The sequence below is a fragment of the Paramisgurnus dabryanus genome, chromosome 21 (genome assembly GCF_030506205.2).
Source record: "Paramisgurnus dabryanus chromosome 21, PD_genome_1.1, whole genome shotgun sequence".
Classification (NCBI taxonomy): domain Eukaryota; kingdom Metazoa; phylum Chordata; class Actinopteri; order Cypriniformes; family Cobitidae; genus Paramisgurnus; species Paramisgurnus dabryanus.
The window spans coordinates 5,174,496-5,193,008 of NC_133357.1; the positions used below are offsets into that span (position 1 = coordinate 5,174,496).

At 37.0% G+C, this 18,513-nt stretch overlaps 1 pseudogene; it reads right to left on the reverse strand.

Annotated features, from left to right (window-relative positions):
- Positions 1 to 1,337: 1,337 nt before the first annotated feature.
- LOC135775184 (uncharacterized) lies at positions 1,338 to 9,072 on the reverse strand (annotated as a pseudogene).
- Between the last annotated feature and the right edge of the window lie 9,441 nt (positions 9,073 to 18,513).

Consider the following 18,513-nt stretch of genomic DNA (forward strand, 5'->3'; position numbering starts at 1 on the left):
ACTTTGTAATCTACTCTGCAAATCATTAAACTTGCATCTGGTGTGAACCCCGTTACTGAATAATGTCCCATGTCGATAAAGATATAAAGAAACTAATCTTTTCATTTCATTTTTGCATTTTATTATATACACACTCCAGTAAGGAGAGACTATCTGTGGGTTCACACCAGGCGCAAGTTCAGCGACTTGTGCCAGAAGATTACATACAAAAAGTCAATGCAAAGACACGATCAGACGCGTCCTCGCGTGGGGCGATGCAAATGATGCGATATGGGCGTCAAGCTTGCCTCGAAAACACGCGCTATTCACAAGTAATCTAGAGCGACTAACGTGATCCCCTGCGTTTGGTGTGTACGTAGCATAAAATATTGGTCCAGTGACTGTTTAAACAGGTTGTGATGATGTACTTTGACTATAGGATCAACACTTTTTATAAGCTGTCGACCCCAAAAAACAAGCGTTTAAAGACGTGTCTTTAAACGCTTGTTTTTTGGGGTCGATAGCTTATAAAAACGTATTTCTTGTTTTTTTGGCTTGTTAGCTGTACATCCTGTCACCCAGCAGCTTTTGAACACTATTCAGATTTTTGTTATAAGCCCGAAATGACAACGAGGCAGGCTTTCGCAATACAAAGTCAATGGAGACGGATGGATTGTTTCTCCTCCTGGTGGGCGTGGTTTTCAGGTTATGACACGTTGCGCTCCGAATGGCCAGCTATGAAAATAGGGGCTCTTTAACTTATACAAACCTTTGCGTTCGGTTCATCTCTCTGTCTGAGCTTTGACTCCAGTAACGCCACCTCTTTCTTCAGCTGAGAGATTTCTGTCATCAAATCATCAATATCCAGCATGGACAGATCAGTTCCTACTGATTTACAGCACATCACATCCATCTGATCTCTCATGATGAACATCTGAACACAAACACATCACCATTTTAATATTCACACAAAAACGTCACTTCAATAAGATTATAAACGACTGCAGCTTTATTAAATAAAGAAACAAAACCTTCCTGACTACAGAAATTCCGAAAATTCTGCCTGGTAAAAAAGCAACTGCAATTTACATTAAACGAGAATAAAACTCTGTTCAACACAAAGATAAAACAAACAATATTCACACACATAAAAACACAAACAAACACAACACTTACGACTGCTCGTGAGTTTCTCTTCTTCTTCTTCTGTTGTTTTATGTAACACGCGGAGAGTTTGCGCCATCTGCTGGACGGGAGCGTGACACAACAGCTGCTTGACAACAGTCATTTACCATAGTTACACACACATCTCTACGATATACCACAGTTATTTATCATAATTGGGCAACCAAGGGAAATATCAAACACTGTATTTATTCGTTTAAAGGAGAAATCCAAAAAATTATGCAAAACCATGTGTTAAACATTTCAAGGCAGGTCAAATTTGTTGTTGTTGTGTATGCAGTCATTTATTTAAAACACCACCTTTTTGGGATATCACAGGATAACAGTTTTGGTTTCTCCAAAAAGTAAAATAAAAAAAACAACAACACTACATTGCAAAAACCCTTACTGTAAAAACTACAGATGAACACCTAGAAAACTTTTGTTTTTATATAAGCTGGGTATGAAGAGGAATTCCCCTCTTACTGAACCAATATACAGTATAAAGTTATATATTAGACTATGGATATATTCATATGTATTTCAATACCTTTTTATACCTTAAATATCCATACAAATCAGCTGCCACTGGAAGTTAAACAGACAAACTACTTAGCAGAATAATTAAAAAAATTTTTTCAAGAAATATGCATCATGTCTTCATGATTTGAAAACTCAAATAAAGTGTAGAGGACTTACAGACAGATGTACAGATATACAGACAGTTTACTTAAGGTAACTCCAGTTTTGTTTGCTGTTTGACTTTAAATACAAAGAGAGAATATCTTGCCTCATTGTTCTGCGCCCTAGCCAGCAGGTCATCACTCAGTTGCCTCCCCTTGCATATAACGCACTAACATGGAGTCTGCTGAACGTTACCAGACTTGAACTGTGGTATGCAGCAAAATATTCGTGCACTAGCATGCATTATAGGTCTGATGCATTCGCATCCGTATGAATGGAAGTCAATGTAATAAGAAGTGTAGTGTGACTGCCCGTTTAGCCATCTTTTTAGTCAGCGGGCGGGCAGTTTGCAAATGTGTGTAACATGTCCACATCGACATCTAACTGTAACCCAGTGTTCATTTCTATCAGACTCTTAATGAATTCTGCCAACAAACTGGTATTTCTGAATACCCTGAAGCTGGGATTAAGCCAAGCAGAAGTAGAAGTATTTGATGAATGTATCATACTTGCCAAGAGCATTCCGTTTATTTTATTATCTCATAATTGATGGAGGTGGCGTTTGGTGGCTTTTGCATCTGAACTCTTCAAATGTAAAAATCAGAGAGAGATGTAGGGGCTTTTTAAAGCTTTTCGCCAGTGTGAATTCTCATGTGCCTTGTGAGAATGGACTTACGAATGAAGCTCCTGCCACACTGATCACATCTGTAAGGCTTTTCTCCAGTGTGAATTCTCATGTGCCTGTTAAGATGAGATTTACGAAAGAAGTTATTTCCACACTGATCACAGCTGTAAGGCTTTTCTCTAGTGTGAATTTGCATGTGCCTGTTGAGATTACACTTATGAATGAAGCTCTTTCCACACTGATCACAACTGTAAGGCTTTTCTCCAGTGTGAATTTGCATGTGCCTGTTTAGATGGAACTTACGAATGAAGCTCTGTCCACACTGATCACATGTGTAAGGCTTTTCTCCGGTGTGAATTAGCATGTGCTGATTAAAGTTCCATGTACCCCTGAAGCGCTTTCCACACTGATCACATCTGTAAGGCTTTTCTCCGGTGTGAATTTGCATGTGCTGATTAAAGTTCCATGTACCCCTGAAGCTCTTTCCACAAAGATCACATCTGTAAGGCTCTTTTCTAGTGTGAAGTTTCATGTGCTGATTAAGTTTACGTTTTTTACTGAAGGTCTTTCCACACTGAGTGCAAATAAGAGGATCTCTGGCATTTGCCTTTTGCTTTTTGTTCCTTTTAGGTGACAAATTTCTTCCAGTACTCAAGCAGCTCAGAGATTCTTCCTTGGGTATCAAATGATGAGGTTTCTCCGCCATTTCATTGAGTTGTGAAATTTCCTCATTTACCGCTTTCTGATCTAAAATGAACAGAGAAAATTAAGAACAAAGCATAACTATATACCAAACTAGGTGTAATTATCAGGTCTACAAAGAGTGGCAAGTAATATCTGTGTCTGAAAAATGCATGGCCTTTATATAATGTGGAGGAGGTTTTAAATTATTCACAAAGACCACTGTTTTTTAACCATACTTATTACACGGCTCTCTGGAATGCTTGATTCTGATTGGTCAGTTGAGACATTTGCAGGTTCGTTCTTTTCAAATAATAACGCATAGCCGGTACTACTTGTACGGTTAAAATCGCTCCGCGCCAATAAAGATTACTGTTTGGCGCCATCTTGTGACAAACACTGGACAACCACCATAAAGAATGGAAAATTTTGACATTAATTTTAACATGTCAGAAAAAAAAAACATTTAAACAGTGGATAGAAGAACGAACAACGTCAAGACACAGAGAGCTTAATGAGACTGAACTTGACAAAATAGAGCATGACAGCTACGAAGCCAACACACAAAAAAAATACAGAATGGGCATTAAAACTTCTCAAAGACTGGCTAAAAGAGAAAAAATGGAGACAGACAAGTATGAAGCAGAGGATCTTAATAAGGTATTACGATCATTTTATGCATCTGTGCAAAGTTTCGCGGAAGGATAAAAATGTTAATTTAAAACAAATATGCCAATAAAATGTTTCAAATTCATATTCATGTCCAGTTTTTTTTCTTATGTGGCAAGTAGCCGTGTAATAAGCGGGATAATGTAGAGGCAGCCTGTAGTTATGCCGAAATAAGCCCCTTCAGTGTGATACAAGACCCTCCGCTGATCACACTGTCGGAGCTTATTTCCCAATAAATACCGGCTGCCTCGACATTATCCCTTACTTTGGGTTTAATAATAACATGTTTACATATAAAACAGTTGTAAACACTGTGAGCCCTTTGTACACATGGGTGAGGTACCTTTTAATGAGTGTGAGTGTATAAACATGTCCATCAACCACCACCAAAGACTAATTTTGATTCAGGGAAAAAACTGTACATACCTGAATAAATTAAAAAACCTTCATCTGCTTCTGTGTCTTCTTGTTTCACTTCTATCCCACAGTCCAGCAGATTCACTGATGTCTTCTGGTCTTCATTACAGACAGAAACCAGAAGATCTGTAGATGTTTGATCAGTAAAGCCACAGAGAGAGACACCAGATACATCCTGGAAATAACATTAAAAGAAACAGAGAATAAAAAACAGAGCTTTAATACATTTAACTAATGTGAAGTTCATTGTAACATTCATAGATAAAGAAATGAAACCAAATGACAGAAGTTTTATATTTGAAAGATCTACGGTAGTAAATGTAAACACTTTCATCCACACTTATATTTGAAAAACTGTGAATTTAATGTTTACTATGTACAGCAACAATGCATATCTTTACATTTGGCAGACAAACAGGCAGTCTCATTAAAAGTGACTGTAATAAATTTGAGATTGAGAAAATAAACTCTTACTAAGTAATGTCCCATGTCGATAAGGATTTAAAGACTCAACTTTTTATTTTGGTTGAACATTTCATTGTATACACACTCCACTTAGGAGAGACTAAAACATTGGTCCAATGACTGTTTAAACAGGTTGTGATGATGTACTTTCACTATAGGATTAACATTGTGTCATTCACTGAGATTTCAACACTAAACACACAAACCTCAATTATGATGACAAAGAGTGTTTAAGTGTTTTAAAGAGCCTTTAGTACTTTCTAAAAGATTATTTTGTGTATTTGGTAAAAACCAATGTTTTTGCATGGTTTATGGTAAAAAAAAACCACATTATTTTCCTCATACCGTACATTATTGTTTCTTCTCTATGCCCCACCTTTCTAGAATGTGTTAATTTCTACAAAACTAATAATTCTGTATAGTGTGTGAGTGAATACCTCAAACAAGTGATGAACACAAACTTTTGTGTTGAGTTCATCTCTCTGTCTGAGCTTTGACTCCAGTAACGCCACCTCTTTCTTCAGCTGAGAGATTTCTGTCATCAAATCATCAATATCCAGCATGGACAGATCAGTTCCTACTGATTTACAGCACATCACATCCATCTGATCTCTCATGAAGAACATCTGAACACAAACACATCACCATTATAATATTCACACAAAAACATCATTTCAATAAAAGACTGCAGTTTTGTTAAATCAAGAAACAAAACATTCCTGACTACAGAAACTCCATTATGCCTTGTAAAAAAATCAATTGCAATTTACATTAAACGAGAACAAAACTTTGTTCACCACTAAGATAACATAAACAATACTTACACACAAATAAAACGCAAACACAAGACAACACTTATTGCTGCCCGTGAGCTTCTCTTCTTCGTCATCTGTTGTTTTATATAACACGCGGTGAGTTTACGCCATCTGCTGGACGGGAGCGTGACGCATCAGCTGTTTGACAACAGTCATTTACCATAGTTACACACACATCCCTACGATTTACCACAGTTAGTTATCATAATGGGAGCAGAAGAGAAAAATCCAACACTGTATTTATATGTTTAAAAGAGAAATCTTTGACAGTTTTTGTTTTACAAATTCGTTAAAAGTTCAGTCAAGTGAATAATTCAAGAGCTCAGGATTTACAGAGAATGTGCGATCTGCACGTGTATGTCAGCAGCACAAAACGTTTTATGTACTGTGCTTAAAGGGACAATGTGTAGTTTTTTAAGTACTTTATTCGTCAAAATCAATGTCTTTATTCATAAATATTTCCTCATTGGTGTCAAATGACACCTGCCAATGATCTGACTTTTCTTTGTCAGCTTAGAATTTCTTCTCTTTATTAACATTGAACAGTTAACGTTAAGCCCAAGGAGGCTTCCATGTCGTTCGGTCATATAGAAAAACTGTAATAGCAGAGAGGGACAAAAAGCACTAGCCTACAGCAACACGTTTTCTGTCAGAGCAACGTCACATAAAAGAGCTGAAACGGACAAGGAGATCTTTAGGTACATTCACATTATAAGCGACATTGTCAGTGTGTACCCCTTATCTCTTTCAGAAGAAGCGTTTCTATATCTGGTTGTCATAAACAAATGAGTAAAGTCCAGTCCAGTAACTGATGAGAGACGGATGACATGAACTCCACTGCTTTGTGCACATTGGTAGTCCCTCCCAAAAGTTGCTCATAAATTGCATAAAGTTAAACATTTCTCAACAAGGTTTTGTTAAAAATATATAAAATAAACTTATTATAAGGATTTGATGATATTATAGTGATTGATTGTACGTTATTCTACATTGTAAATGTCAACATTCAGGTTGGATTTCAGCTTTATTGTACAATAATTTAAACAAAGCAGTGGATAATGCCATAGTGACAGCAATACGTTCAAGTGAATCAGATCTAATAACACCATAACATTAATATACAAAATTTCAAACAGAAGGACTTTTACATGACTTCATATAATAATAAAATATGTCCAAATCATAAAAAAATACAAACCAAGAAAAAGGCTAAAGTTAAACCTCAAAGTCAATCACACTGTAAACTTACAGGTTTGATTCCAAACTGCAGAGACTTTAACTTTACAAGATGATCTTACACAAACCTCTTATTCATCGGCCTCTAATTGCCCAGCACTTTTTAAAAAATGTTGTCACATATTTAACAATGTTGTAACGTCAAGCAATATGAGGCATGGAAGAGCGAATGTGCACGGGAAAGAACGAGCAAGCGCGCGAGATGGAGCTAATGTGCACGAGAGAGGACAAGCGTGCACGAGAGAGGACAAGCGTGCACGAGAGAGGACAAGCGTACGCGAGAGATAACGAAAGTGCGCGAGAGAGAGCAAATGTGTGCACAAGAGAAAGTTTGAGAGAGAGTCAGGGAAAGCCTGAAACTTGTGCTGTAGCATAATTTTCATGCAATAAATGTTGTTATGTTAATTCATTACAACAATGTACAGAGATTTTTACTGTGATATTTTATATTCATATGTGATTTTATGTTGGGTCAGTGCTGTACAAAGACTTGTGTGATGAAATAAACTGTGGTCCATTCCCCCATGCATAATTGAGAGAAAAACCTCTGATGGGGGAACTTATTTTATGTTACCAGCAACGGCAAAACCTATATAACAACATGTAAGTAAAACATACGCATTAGAGACGCATTAGCTAATCTTAACTCTTTCACCGCCAGCGTTTTTTTTTAAAGTTGCCAGCCAGCGCCAGCGTTTTTCATGATTTTCACCAAAGTTTAATTCCTTCCAGAAAATGTTCTTCTTTAAATATATAAACATACAATATACCAAATGAAAGAACAGACCCTCTGCTTTCAAACAAAAAAAACCCGTTTCATCCTACCTTCAGTGGTTCTTTTGTAATCAGCTTTTGAATATTCACTTCACATTTGTCCGCAACCGTGCCTCATAAAGCAATGCTTAGGGTTACTTAGCAACACCAGACGCTCTGGAGCGCCCAAACGTTTTGAAGAGGATGAAAGTGGCGCGGTCAGGTTTTCCGCGACTACTGTATGTGTTTGGGCATTTGGGTGGATGCTCAAGCCGTGCCCCAAAGAACCCACAGGGTCAGCGCCTAAGTCAGTGTTTATTGTAGCACTTTCATCCATAAAACAACACACTGTTCACATGAGAAACCTTATCTGGGTTTACAGCCATGCTGAAAATGTGTTCCTGTTGGTGTACTGGTAATGCTTTTTTGCAAACTGATCAGTGATCACTCTCTTCTCTAATTGATGGAGGTGGCATTTGGTGGCTTTTGCATCTGAACTCTTCAGCTTTTTAAAGCTTTTCTCCAGTGTGAATTCTTATGTGCCCATTGAGATCGAACCTACGAACAAAACTCTTTCCACATTGATCACATCAGTAAGGCTTTTCTCCAGTGTGAATAGTCATGTGCCTGTTGAGATGGAACTGACGCATGAAGCTCTTTTCACAAAGATCACATCTAAAAGGTTTTTCTCCAGTGTGAATTCTCATGTGCCAGTTGAGTTCAAACTTACGAATGAAGCTCTTTCCACACTGATCACATCTAAAAGGTTTTTCTCCAGTGTGAATTCTTATGTGCCAGTTGAGATCAGACATACGAATGAAAGTCTTTCCACACTGGTCACATCTGTATGGCTTTTCTCCAGTGTGAATTCTCATATGATTGTTGAGATGGGACTTGCGAATGAAGCTCTTTCCACACTGATCACATCTGTAAGGTTTTTCTCCAGCGTGAATACTTATGTGATTGTTGAGATCAAACTTACCAACAACGCTCTTTTCACACTGATCACTCTCTTCTCTAGTGTGAATTTTCATGTGGTGTTTAAGGTTCCACGTACCCCTGAAGCTCTTTCCACACTGATCACATCTGTATGGTTTTTCTCCAGTGTGAATTTTAATGTGCCTATTCAGGTCAGGCTTGCGAATGAAGGTTTTTCCACACTGATCACATCTGTAAGGTTTTTTTCCAGTGTGAGCTTTTTTGTGCTCATTAAGGTGCCATTTATTCTTAAAACTCTTTTCACACTGATCACATGTGTGAGGCTTTTCTACATTGTGTACTCTCATGTTCCCATTGAGGTCAGACTCAGGAAGTAAGTTCTTTTCACACTGATCACATCTGTAAGGTTCTTTTCTAGTGGGAATTTGCATGTGCTGATTAAGATGACCTTTCTTAGTGAAGGTCTTTCCGCACTGAGGGCAAATAAGAAAATCTTTTGTTGTTGCCTTTTGCTTGTTGTTTCTTTTAGGTGACAAATTTCTCCCAGTAATCAAGCAGCTCAGAGATTCTTCCTTGGGTATTAAATGATGAGGTTTCTCCTCCATTTCATTGAGTTGTGAAATTTCCTCCTTTACGGTTTTCACATCTAAAATGAACAGAGAAAATGATTATAAAGAATTTGAAGAAATTCTGAAACTATAATTAGGGCCCGAGCACAGAGGAGCAGGCCAGAACGGCCTGCACCGTGGGTGCAAAGCCCTATTGTTTTTGCTCATTTTAGTATTTTTCTCCGAAATGAATCGCATTTTTGAAGGCCTAAACATGCTCAAAAACTCATGAAATTTTGCACACGTCAAAAGTGGCGAAAATCTACATGTGGTATACGCGGCAGAAGTGGGCGTGTAGAAATGGCTTGATAGCGCCACCTGCAAAATTTCAAGAGAAAAGCCCCCCTGCCAAATGCTGTAGTACACGAACAAGCTATGCATGAAACACAGAATCGCATCCTTGCGATTCAGAATCGATTTCAGACAGCATTTTTTAATGGGACACACAATATATCGTTATAGCCCTACTTTTGGATCTTGTAAAGTTAAGAATTTGCTACAGATAGATGTAAAAACCATTTTACCCACTCATTCACATATAACAATATGTAATAGACAATATATAGGCAGCAGGTTTTTAATCGCAGAAATCAGGACCCAACACAAAGCAAAGGGTCTTGTATCACACTGAAGGGGCTTATTTGCCAATAACAGTCAACAACCTGTGCCTGTACATTATCACGCTTATTACGCGGCTACCTCAATAATATCTATGTCTGATAAATGCATGGCCTTTATATAATGTGGAGGAGGATGTAAAATTTTTCTAACCATACTTTGGGTTTAATAATGAAATGTTTACATTTAAAACAGTTGTAAGCACTGTGTGCCCTTTGTACACATGGGTTAGGTATTTTTTAATGTGTGCGAGTGTATAAACATGTTCATCAACCACCACAAAAACATTTTTATTCAGGAAAAACCCTGTGCATACCTGAATAAATCAAATCACCTTCATCTGCTTCTGTGTCTTCTTGTTTCACTTCTATCCCACAGTCCAGCAGATTCACTGATGTCTTCTGGTCTTCATTACAGACAGAAACCAGAAGATCTGTAGATGTTTGATCAGTAAAGCCACACAGAGAGACACCAGATACATCCTGGAAATAACATTAAAACAAACAGTTGTGATGATGTACTTTCACTATAGGATCAACACTGAACACACAAACCTCAATCATGATGACAAAGAGTGTTTAAGTGTTTTAACTTATACAAACCTTTGTGTTGAGTTCATCTCTCTGTCTGAGCTTTGACTCCAGTAACACCACCTCTTTCTTCAGCTGAGAGATTTCTGTCATCAAATCATCAATATCCAGCATGGACAGATCAGTTCCTACTGATTTAGAGCACATCACATCCATCTGATCTCTCATGATGAACATCTAAACACAAAAACATAATTTCAATAGGATTATAAACGACTGCAGCTTTGTTAAACAAGAAACAAAACATTACTGACTAAGTTACCGAAAAATAATTCTTCGTTCACGACAAAAAAGATAACACAAACATTATTCACACACAAATCAAAAGCAAAAACAACACAACACTTACTACTACTCGTTTTGTGAGCTTCTCTTCTTCTTCCTCTGTTGTTTTATGTAACACGCTGTGAGTTTGCGACATCTGCTGGACGGGAGGATGACACAACAGCTGCTTGACAACAGTCATTTACCAGAGTTACACACACATCTCTACAATTTACCACAGTTAGTTATCATAATGGGGGCAACCAAGAGAAATATCCAACACTGTATTTATTTGTTTAAAGGAGAAACAGTTCAAGGAGTTTGTGTTTTTGTTAAAAGTTCAGTCAGGTGAATAAATTAAGAGCACAGGATTCGCGCGATTTACAGAGAAGTCATGTGGAATCTGCACGTGCCCGTGTACAGCACACCAGGGGCACGTTCAATCTCACACCGGTGCGCAACGTTTTGCTACGGTTTCCGGGTTGAACGACATGTTTCCTTGAAACGGTGTGCAACGGAATCCAACAGGTTTTAGAAGCGTTTTCTCTTGTTTGGTGGGTGTGTCAGAAATGTCAGCCCAATCAGCGGCAAGATGTATAAAACCACGCGATAGTAAAGAGACAGCTCCCTCAATGGGTTCAAGTTGGAATGTTGTCTTTCATTCTGGACGGCAAGGTCAGTGACTGTAACATCGAGGGTATTTTACAGTATTAAACACACATTTATAACGATTTCATCAGGCTTCAGAAACATTTAAAAAAGAACACAAAGCATGGCCTCTCAGCTACCGTAGTTGCAACTCTTGCGTCATCACAACAGGGTGTTCAATGCATCACCGTTTCAGTTTAATAAACGTTGTGCAACGTTCTGTCGGGGCTGAACGCAGCCCTGGTATTTAAGCAAGTAAATCGTTACATTTACCAGTTAAATTTACCAGTTCTTTTAGTTTATTATTCATACAATTGTTTCGTTACACTTTATTTAATTAATTAGACATTTCTTTATGCATAAATTAATTGCAGTCAATCCACAGAAAACATTTTTTCTTAACATATGTATGTCCTTAAAATGCAGTAAGTTATGCTTTTAATTATTAGATATTTTAATTGAGTTAAATGGTTTCATTTGTTTTATTTCCATTTACGTTACATGGGCACACCTTTATAATTTGTATTAATAACTTTTCATAACTTTTATTTATAAAAGTTAGAATTTATTTTAAATGTATACAGTTATTATATAAAATACAACTGTATTATTCACATTGTATATTCATAATACATCAGTACAATATCATGCATAAATACAGTATTTAATACATTTTATTCAAAAATTTAGGCAGAAATGGTAACTGACAGCCACATGGCCATTTACTTTCATTGTATATAGAAAAACTATCTTACTGTAACGTTAAACTGAAGAAAGTCATACTGGTTAAAAGTGACAAAATCTAACCAACACTTTATATTAAAAAAATATTTTACAAGAAATAATAGGAAAATTATTTTTGATTACACTATGATTCAGAATGCTGCAGATTTTTAGGACTCAAATTAACATATTAAGTGTACTATTATATAATGTTGATTGGGATGCTTAATTTTCTAAAGAAGCACCTGCTCTCTTTATATCTCCAAACTGATTAAAATAGTAATCATTCATTATACAGTAGCTTCAGTAGATCATTTATATAAATAGACTTGAAAAGCCGGATCATTCAAGCTAAGAAAGTTGAAATGAGCAGAACTTCAGGCCTTTAATAGTATCGACCTCTGAGGCCCTTTGTAACTCTTTGCCCTCAGACAAATAAGCAGCTTGTAGCGTTTCCTTGCTTGCTAGGCAACAGCTTGTTTGGGCCCTAACTGGTGATTAATAGCTTGAATGAACCCTGTGTTCAGGAAGTCTCTTGGTATGACATCACTGGCTTTGAGCAAATTAAGTAAATATAACGGCATGTAGGGTGCGACAGAATAATTTTCCCCATTTTCTCGCCCCTGCAGATTGCTGGAAGTCATTTGCCCTTTATCTTCGATTAGATAATCAAATCTGATCTCATGCACATTATTATGGGTCTAAGAATATATAACATGAATGTATTCACTGGATGGGAATTTCATTTAATATCGTACTAGTGTATGACCGGGCAATACATATTATACAGCACATCATGCGGTTTTGTCACGATTACAGCATAGCCAACACACGAAGAAGGTCAATTTTAATGAGTTTATTATAATAAAACACTGATAGACATTAATGGCTAATAATGATGACCTCAGGTTTGCTTTATGCCGTGAAATGCAACATGGATGTGGTGCGTGATTAATTTGGATGCATATTTCACTGTTATATTGCCTTCAAGCAAGTCTGCTGAATTGTGGTTGTGTAACAGGCCACCAATGGTCCTGTGTCCTGCATAGCAACATGCTTTTGTGGCAGTCGTCTGTGAACCTGTGGCTTGTGTATGGAGGGCTCTATTCAGAACCAAAAACACAGTCACACCCCTGACGAACAGAAAACAGTTGTTTTGATTGAATGCTGCATTTGTACAGTCGCTGGAAATACTGCATCATCAGGAGATGTTAGTTCAAGTATACCCTTTATTACCTCATCAAAAAGCCAAACAAAATTATTTAATTAAACAGTATATTCCATTTTGGTATTCTTTGGTTCAATCTTGCCATTATATAAAAAGCAAGCATATGTTTTCAGATGCTGCAGTAAGTGGTCAACATTCGTTTTAAGCTTTTTAACTGTTTTATTTACCTTTTAACCTTTTTACTGAAATTTAAAAAAAAATACTCACCTAAAGGATTATTAGGAACACCATACTAATACTGTGGCATTGATTCAACAAGGTGCTGAAAGCATTCTTTAGAAATGTTGGCCCATATTGATAGGATAGCATCTTGCAGTTGATGGAAATTTGTGGGATGCACATCCAGGGCATGAAGCTCCTGTTCCACCACATCCCAAAGATGCTCTATTGGGTTGAGATCTGGTGACTGTGGGGGCCATTTTAGTACAGTGAACTCAAGAAACCAATTTGAAATGATTCGAGCTTTGTGACATGGTGCATTATCCTGCTGGAAGTAGCCATCAGAGGATGGGTACAAGGTGGTCATAAAGGGATGGACATGGTCAGAAACAATCCTCAGGTAGGCCGTGGCATTTAAACGATACCCAGATGGCACTAAGGGGCCTAAAGTGTGCCAAGAAAACATCCCCCACACCATTACACCACCAACAACAACCTGCACAGTGGTAACAAGGCATGATGGATCCATGTTCTCATTCTGTTTACGCCTAATTTTGACTCTACCATCTGTATGTCTCAACAGAAATCGAGACTCATCAGACCAGGCAACATTTTTCCAGTCTTTAACTGTCCAGTTTTGGTGAGCTTGTGCAAATTCTAGCCTCTTTTTCCTATTTGTAGTGGAGATGAGTGGTACACGGTGGGGTCTTCTGCTGTTGTAGCCCATCCGCCTCAAGGTTGTGCGTGTTGTTGCTTCACAAATGCTTTGCTGCATACCTCGGTTGTAACGAGTGGTTATTTCAGTCAAAGTTGCTCTTCTATCAGTTTGAATCAGTCGACCCATTCTCCTCTGACCTCTAGCATCAACAAGGCATTTTCGCCCACAGGACTGCTGCATACTGGATGTTTTTCCCTTTTCACACCATTCTTTGTAAACCCTAGAAATGGTTATGCGTGAAAATCCCAGTAACTGAGCAGATTGTAAAATACTCAGATCGGCCCGTCTGGCACCAACAACCATGCCATGCTCAAAATTGCTGAAATCACCTTTCTTTCCCATTCTGACATTCAGTTTGGAGTTCAAGAGATTGTCTTGACCAGGGCCACACCCCTAAATGCATTGAAGCAACTGCCATGTGATTGGCTGATTAGATAATTGCATTAATGAGAAATTGAACAGGTGTTCCTAATAATCCTTTAGGTGAGTGTAGATCTGTAGTGAGGCTTTTTTTAAAACAGGGATTTTCATATAATTTTTTGGTCTGATGAGTTACTTCATGTGAAGAACTCAGATGCAAAAGCTGCTAAATGCCACCTCTGTCAAGAATTTGTTAATAATATTGACCGAATCCGCTCGGCATGTACAATACGTTTATCAATTATTTTTGCTTCAAATTCACTTAATCCCGACCTCAAGCCATCTGTCAAACGGCAGGGTTCTTCAGCAAAGTCCTCAAAGTGCACAGAAGACCAATTGGATGAACGAAGGCACACATATGTCAATTTAGACTATTCAGAAAGGACAGTGAAGAGAGACTGGAGACATTTTTACAAGTAGAGATTTTTGCATCTACTTAGGGGGTTTTGCAGCGAAATTGATATGGGTGAAAATATGGCATTTTAATTATCGACTATAACCTTAAATTCACTGAACATAAGAGCCTGATAATACTGGTAGAGTGTAGCCTTGGCAAATGTATAGCTATATGTAAATGCAAGTTGCTTTGGATAAAAATGTCTATCAAATGTGACTGTAAATTTCACACTGTATAATACTGCAGTCACTGCAGTGACCTGTAATGTCATCTACCACTTTGTTGTGGCCTGTAGTGTGTACAACCGTTTACAATCTGAGTACATAAAGTGTCATGCACTGTCAGTCCTGAACATAATATTCAAAAGTAACAAATGTAAGAAATAAATTCTAAGAAAGACATCCTTTAAATATGTGCCTGGAGGTTGAAGTCAATAATGATGGATGGGTTTATTTTGCGCTTTCGCCCCCTGGTGGCACAAAAGATGTGTTTATATTCTTAATTGAGTCTTTAGATTGATTTAACCTGATATAAGCCTAAAGCTGTGTTTGTTTACTTATTCTTTCATATAGTGCATCTATCAGTGAATCTAAAAAAAATGATGAGATTTACCTGTTGAGATCAATAAAGGAAAAGTTACCCAAAAATGAAAACACTTGACGTTGTTTATACTCATCCTCAATATGTCAGAAGATTATTTATGCAACTATTTTTTTTCATAGTTTTGATTTGAAAACAAGAATGACTTCTCACGTTGGTACAAACACCGAGCTTGATGTGACTAAACTGAAGGAAATAATTTGATTATTTCTCGTATTCAGGAAGTAAAAGCAGAAGAATTAAGACATCATCATGATGGTGAATACATAGTGTCTAATGATTTGTACACCAACCCATTGGGTTGTAATGTAATTAGTATGCTTAGTTGTTTCAACCAAAAAGCATTTTTTAAAATTATTATTATTATTTTGAGTATATCAATCTTTAAAGCATTCATTGTCTTTTGTAAGCATTAATAACATGTCTAATAGTTGTATACACAGAGGATCCAATGCCTCAACAAGTGGCGAGAGAATTACATTTCATCAGTAAATGTATTATTAATACATGTTTAATTCAACAAATTTTTGATGTTGAAGATGTGCACATTCCACTCACAGCCTGTAGAGGGACTTCCAGTCATATAACTTGAGACATTTCTGTCCATAACCCAAAATTTCTGGTACACTTTCAGGAAAATCTGCATTAAGAATCCTTTTGATACAACCCAGTGAATTCACAATGAACCAAGCCATCAAAATTCCTCAAGAGCTGCTTAAGTAAAACATTTGAATTACTGTAGATGAGTTTCTCTGCTCTCCTACTGCCCTCTATCATTATTTTTCACCATTAAGCATGCATCCATTGCCTGTAAGGCTGTGGTTTCCATCAGCTTTGATGTAGTTTAGTTGCCGCTCATTATCGACAGGCTAAACTCTCACCCCATGTCCGCCCTCCACCCACCCGCATGTTCACTTTACTTCTCCAGTCTGTTTATTTTACATAACATGCATCTTTACAGGGCGTGCATGTTAATATCATATCATTTTTGCATTGTGATAGATTATCCCACTTATATAAACAGCAGTTTATAAGAGACGAACAAGTCTTGAAGAATTTAATTGTATCAGCTTGTACTATCAAAGTACAAAATACCGTGTTGTTTCAACCCATAGTTCCACAGATAGGGCATTTTCTATTTTTATATAACTCAATTGGGTGATTCTCATGAAATCCATATTTAGAAGGTGTCCAGCATCAGATTTGTTTAAAAAGCCATTAAAGCCTATTTTTTTGCACATAAGATTATGGTCTGAACTTACTATAACCATTATTTTTAGAGGATTTAAATATAGAATTATTTACATTTTTTATATTATCATTATCAAAAATTATCATTACCGCAACATGATATTACATTAAATATATGCATTTACAAAATCATGTTTCGGTAATGACAACTAAAAAGTTTTCTAGGTACTATGACAAACAAAATTTCAACTTTTATCTGGAGAGAAAAAATAAGAACTGCTTACCTGGTAGCCATCTTGAGTGTCACAGTCAATTATGTCCCTTCCAACAATTTTTTTTTTTGAAAATGTTAGTTCCTCGAGAACTTAAACAATGATTGAAAATTGTTGCGGAGGATGAGAAAATTTTTCTTGGACACATCTATATTCCTTATTACATTTACCAATGATCACCAAATACCACATGTTTCTTTACTGTAAATGTTTATAGTATAACATGCACTGAAGCTTTTTATTTTTTAGATTTTTAATTATAAATATTTCCATGTCAAAAAAAAAACAAATCCAGTCATGGACACGTTGCGGTAATGAAAATGTTCCCCTTAAATGTGAAAAAAAAAACATTTGTTTGTCATTTGAAATCATGTGCAAAATATTACATGAAGAGATGTTTGTAACTGTATGCTTCTTATTTTGATACTCTTACTTTGCATTTACTTTTTTATCAAAATGTTTCATGACACCTCATAAGTCTAATTTTGCAAGAAACACCCAGTTGGGTTTGTAACAACTCAGCCTTTTTTAAAGCAAGGTCACTTATGTTCTGTAAGATTTGCTGTCATTTGCAAATGTGGGGAGTGCGGGGCTGGTTGTACTAGAGCTACTCCAGTAAAGATTGTTTATAGACCTTAAACTTCTTGTTGTCTGGAAAAAAGAATGTTTAATTTAACACACATGGAGCCAGTAGTGAGTTATGCTTTGGCACTGTAGTAAGTAATGTTAATGCAAACCTGCTGTTCATTGAAGTTATGACAAAAATTGACGTGTAGAGTAAAATCTAAATATCCCACCAAAATACTTTCTAGCAACTTAACAAAAAAATGGTAACAGGAAAGCAATTATGAAGCAATTGATGAATTTACACAAAATTACATTACTTATAATTTTAAAGCTCACGTAACACACGCTGTTTCTGCATTTCTGATGTTAATATGGAGTACCTATAGAGTAGTATGACATCCTTTATATCTCTGAAGAGTCTTTAGTTTAATCAGATTTATAAAAGAAAGATTAGCTTTACCGAATCTTTCCAATAACGTACGAAAAAATGAAGGAGGAGTTACTACCGCGGGAGGAGCGAGTACGAGTCATGCAACACTTTATACAACACTGTTTAACTTATGATTCACTACATGTGCGTGTCATTTATATAATATGCACGCAACTATTTCCAACATAAGACAGAAGTCTTACCTACCGCGTGCAACTCGTCATGACCCGGTTGGGAAAATCCAGTGCATCAAACACAAAAGCAAACCTCCGCTGCTACCCCGGATAATAAATTATATCCATTGTTATCATGAGGCTGGATTTCTTCTCCTTACATCCAAAAACACACTTCATCTTTCGTGCCATTGTTGAGTTTTGAAATGAAACAAAGCTGAGTGGCGTGATGTGATGTTTGCAAGCTCTAGTGTCTCCCGCTGATTGACGGGTGGGCGGGGTTTTCCGGGGGAAGTGCCCATATAAAGAAGTGATACGTATAGAAAACCCCTGAAACGTCAGTTGGACCTGTAATCGAAAAAAACTATCCGAAACTTGTACGAACCCTGGCGAAGTGCAAATACTCTGTAACATGTCCAACAGCTTTTTTGACACGTTGCCTACGTTTAGCAAGAGGAAACAACTCTATAACTGTGTTAA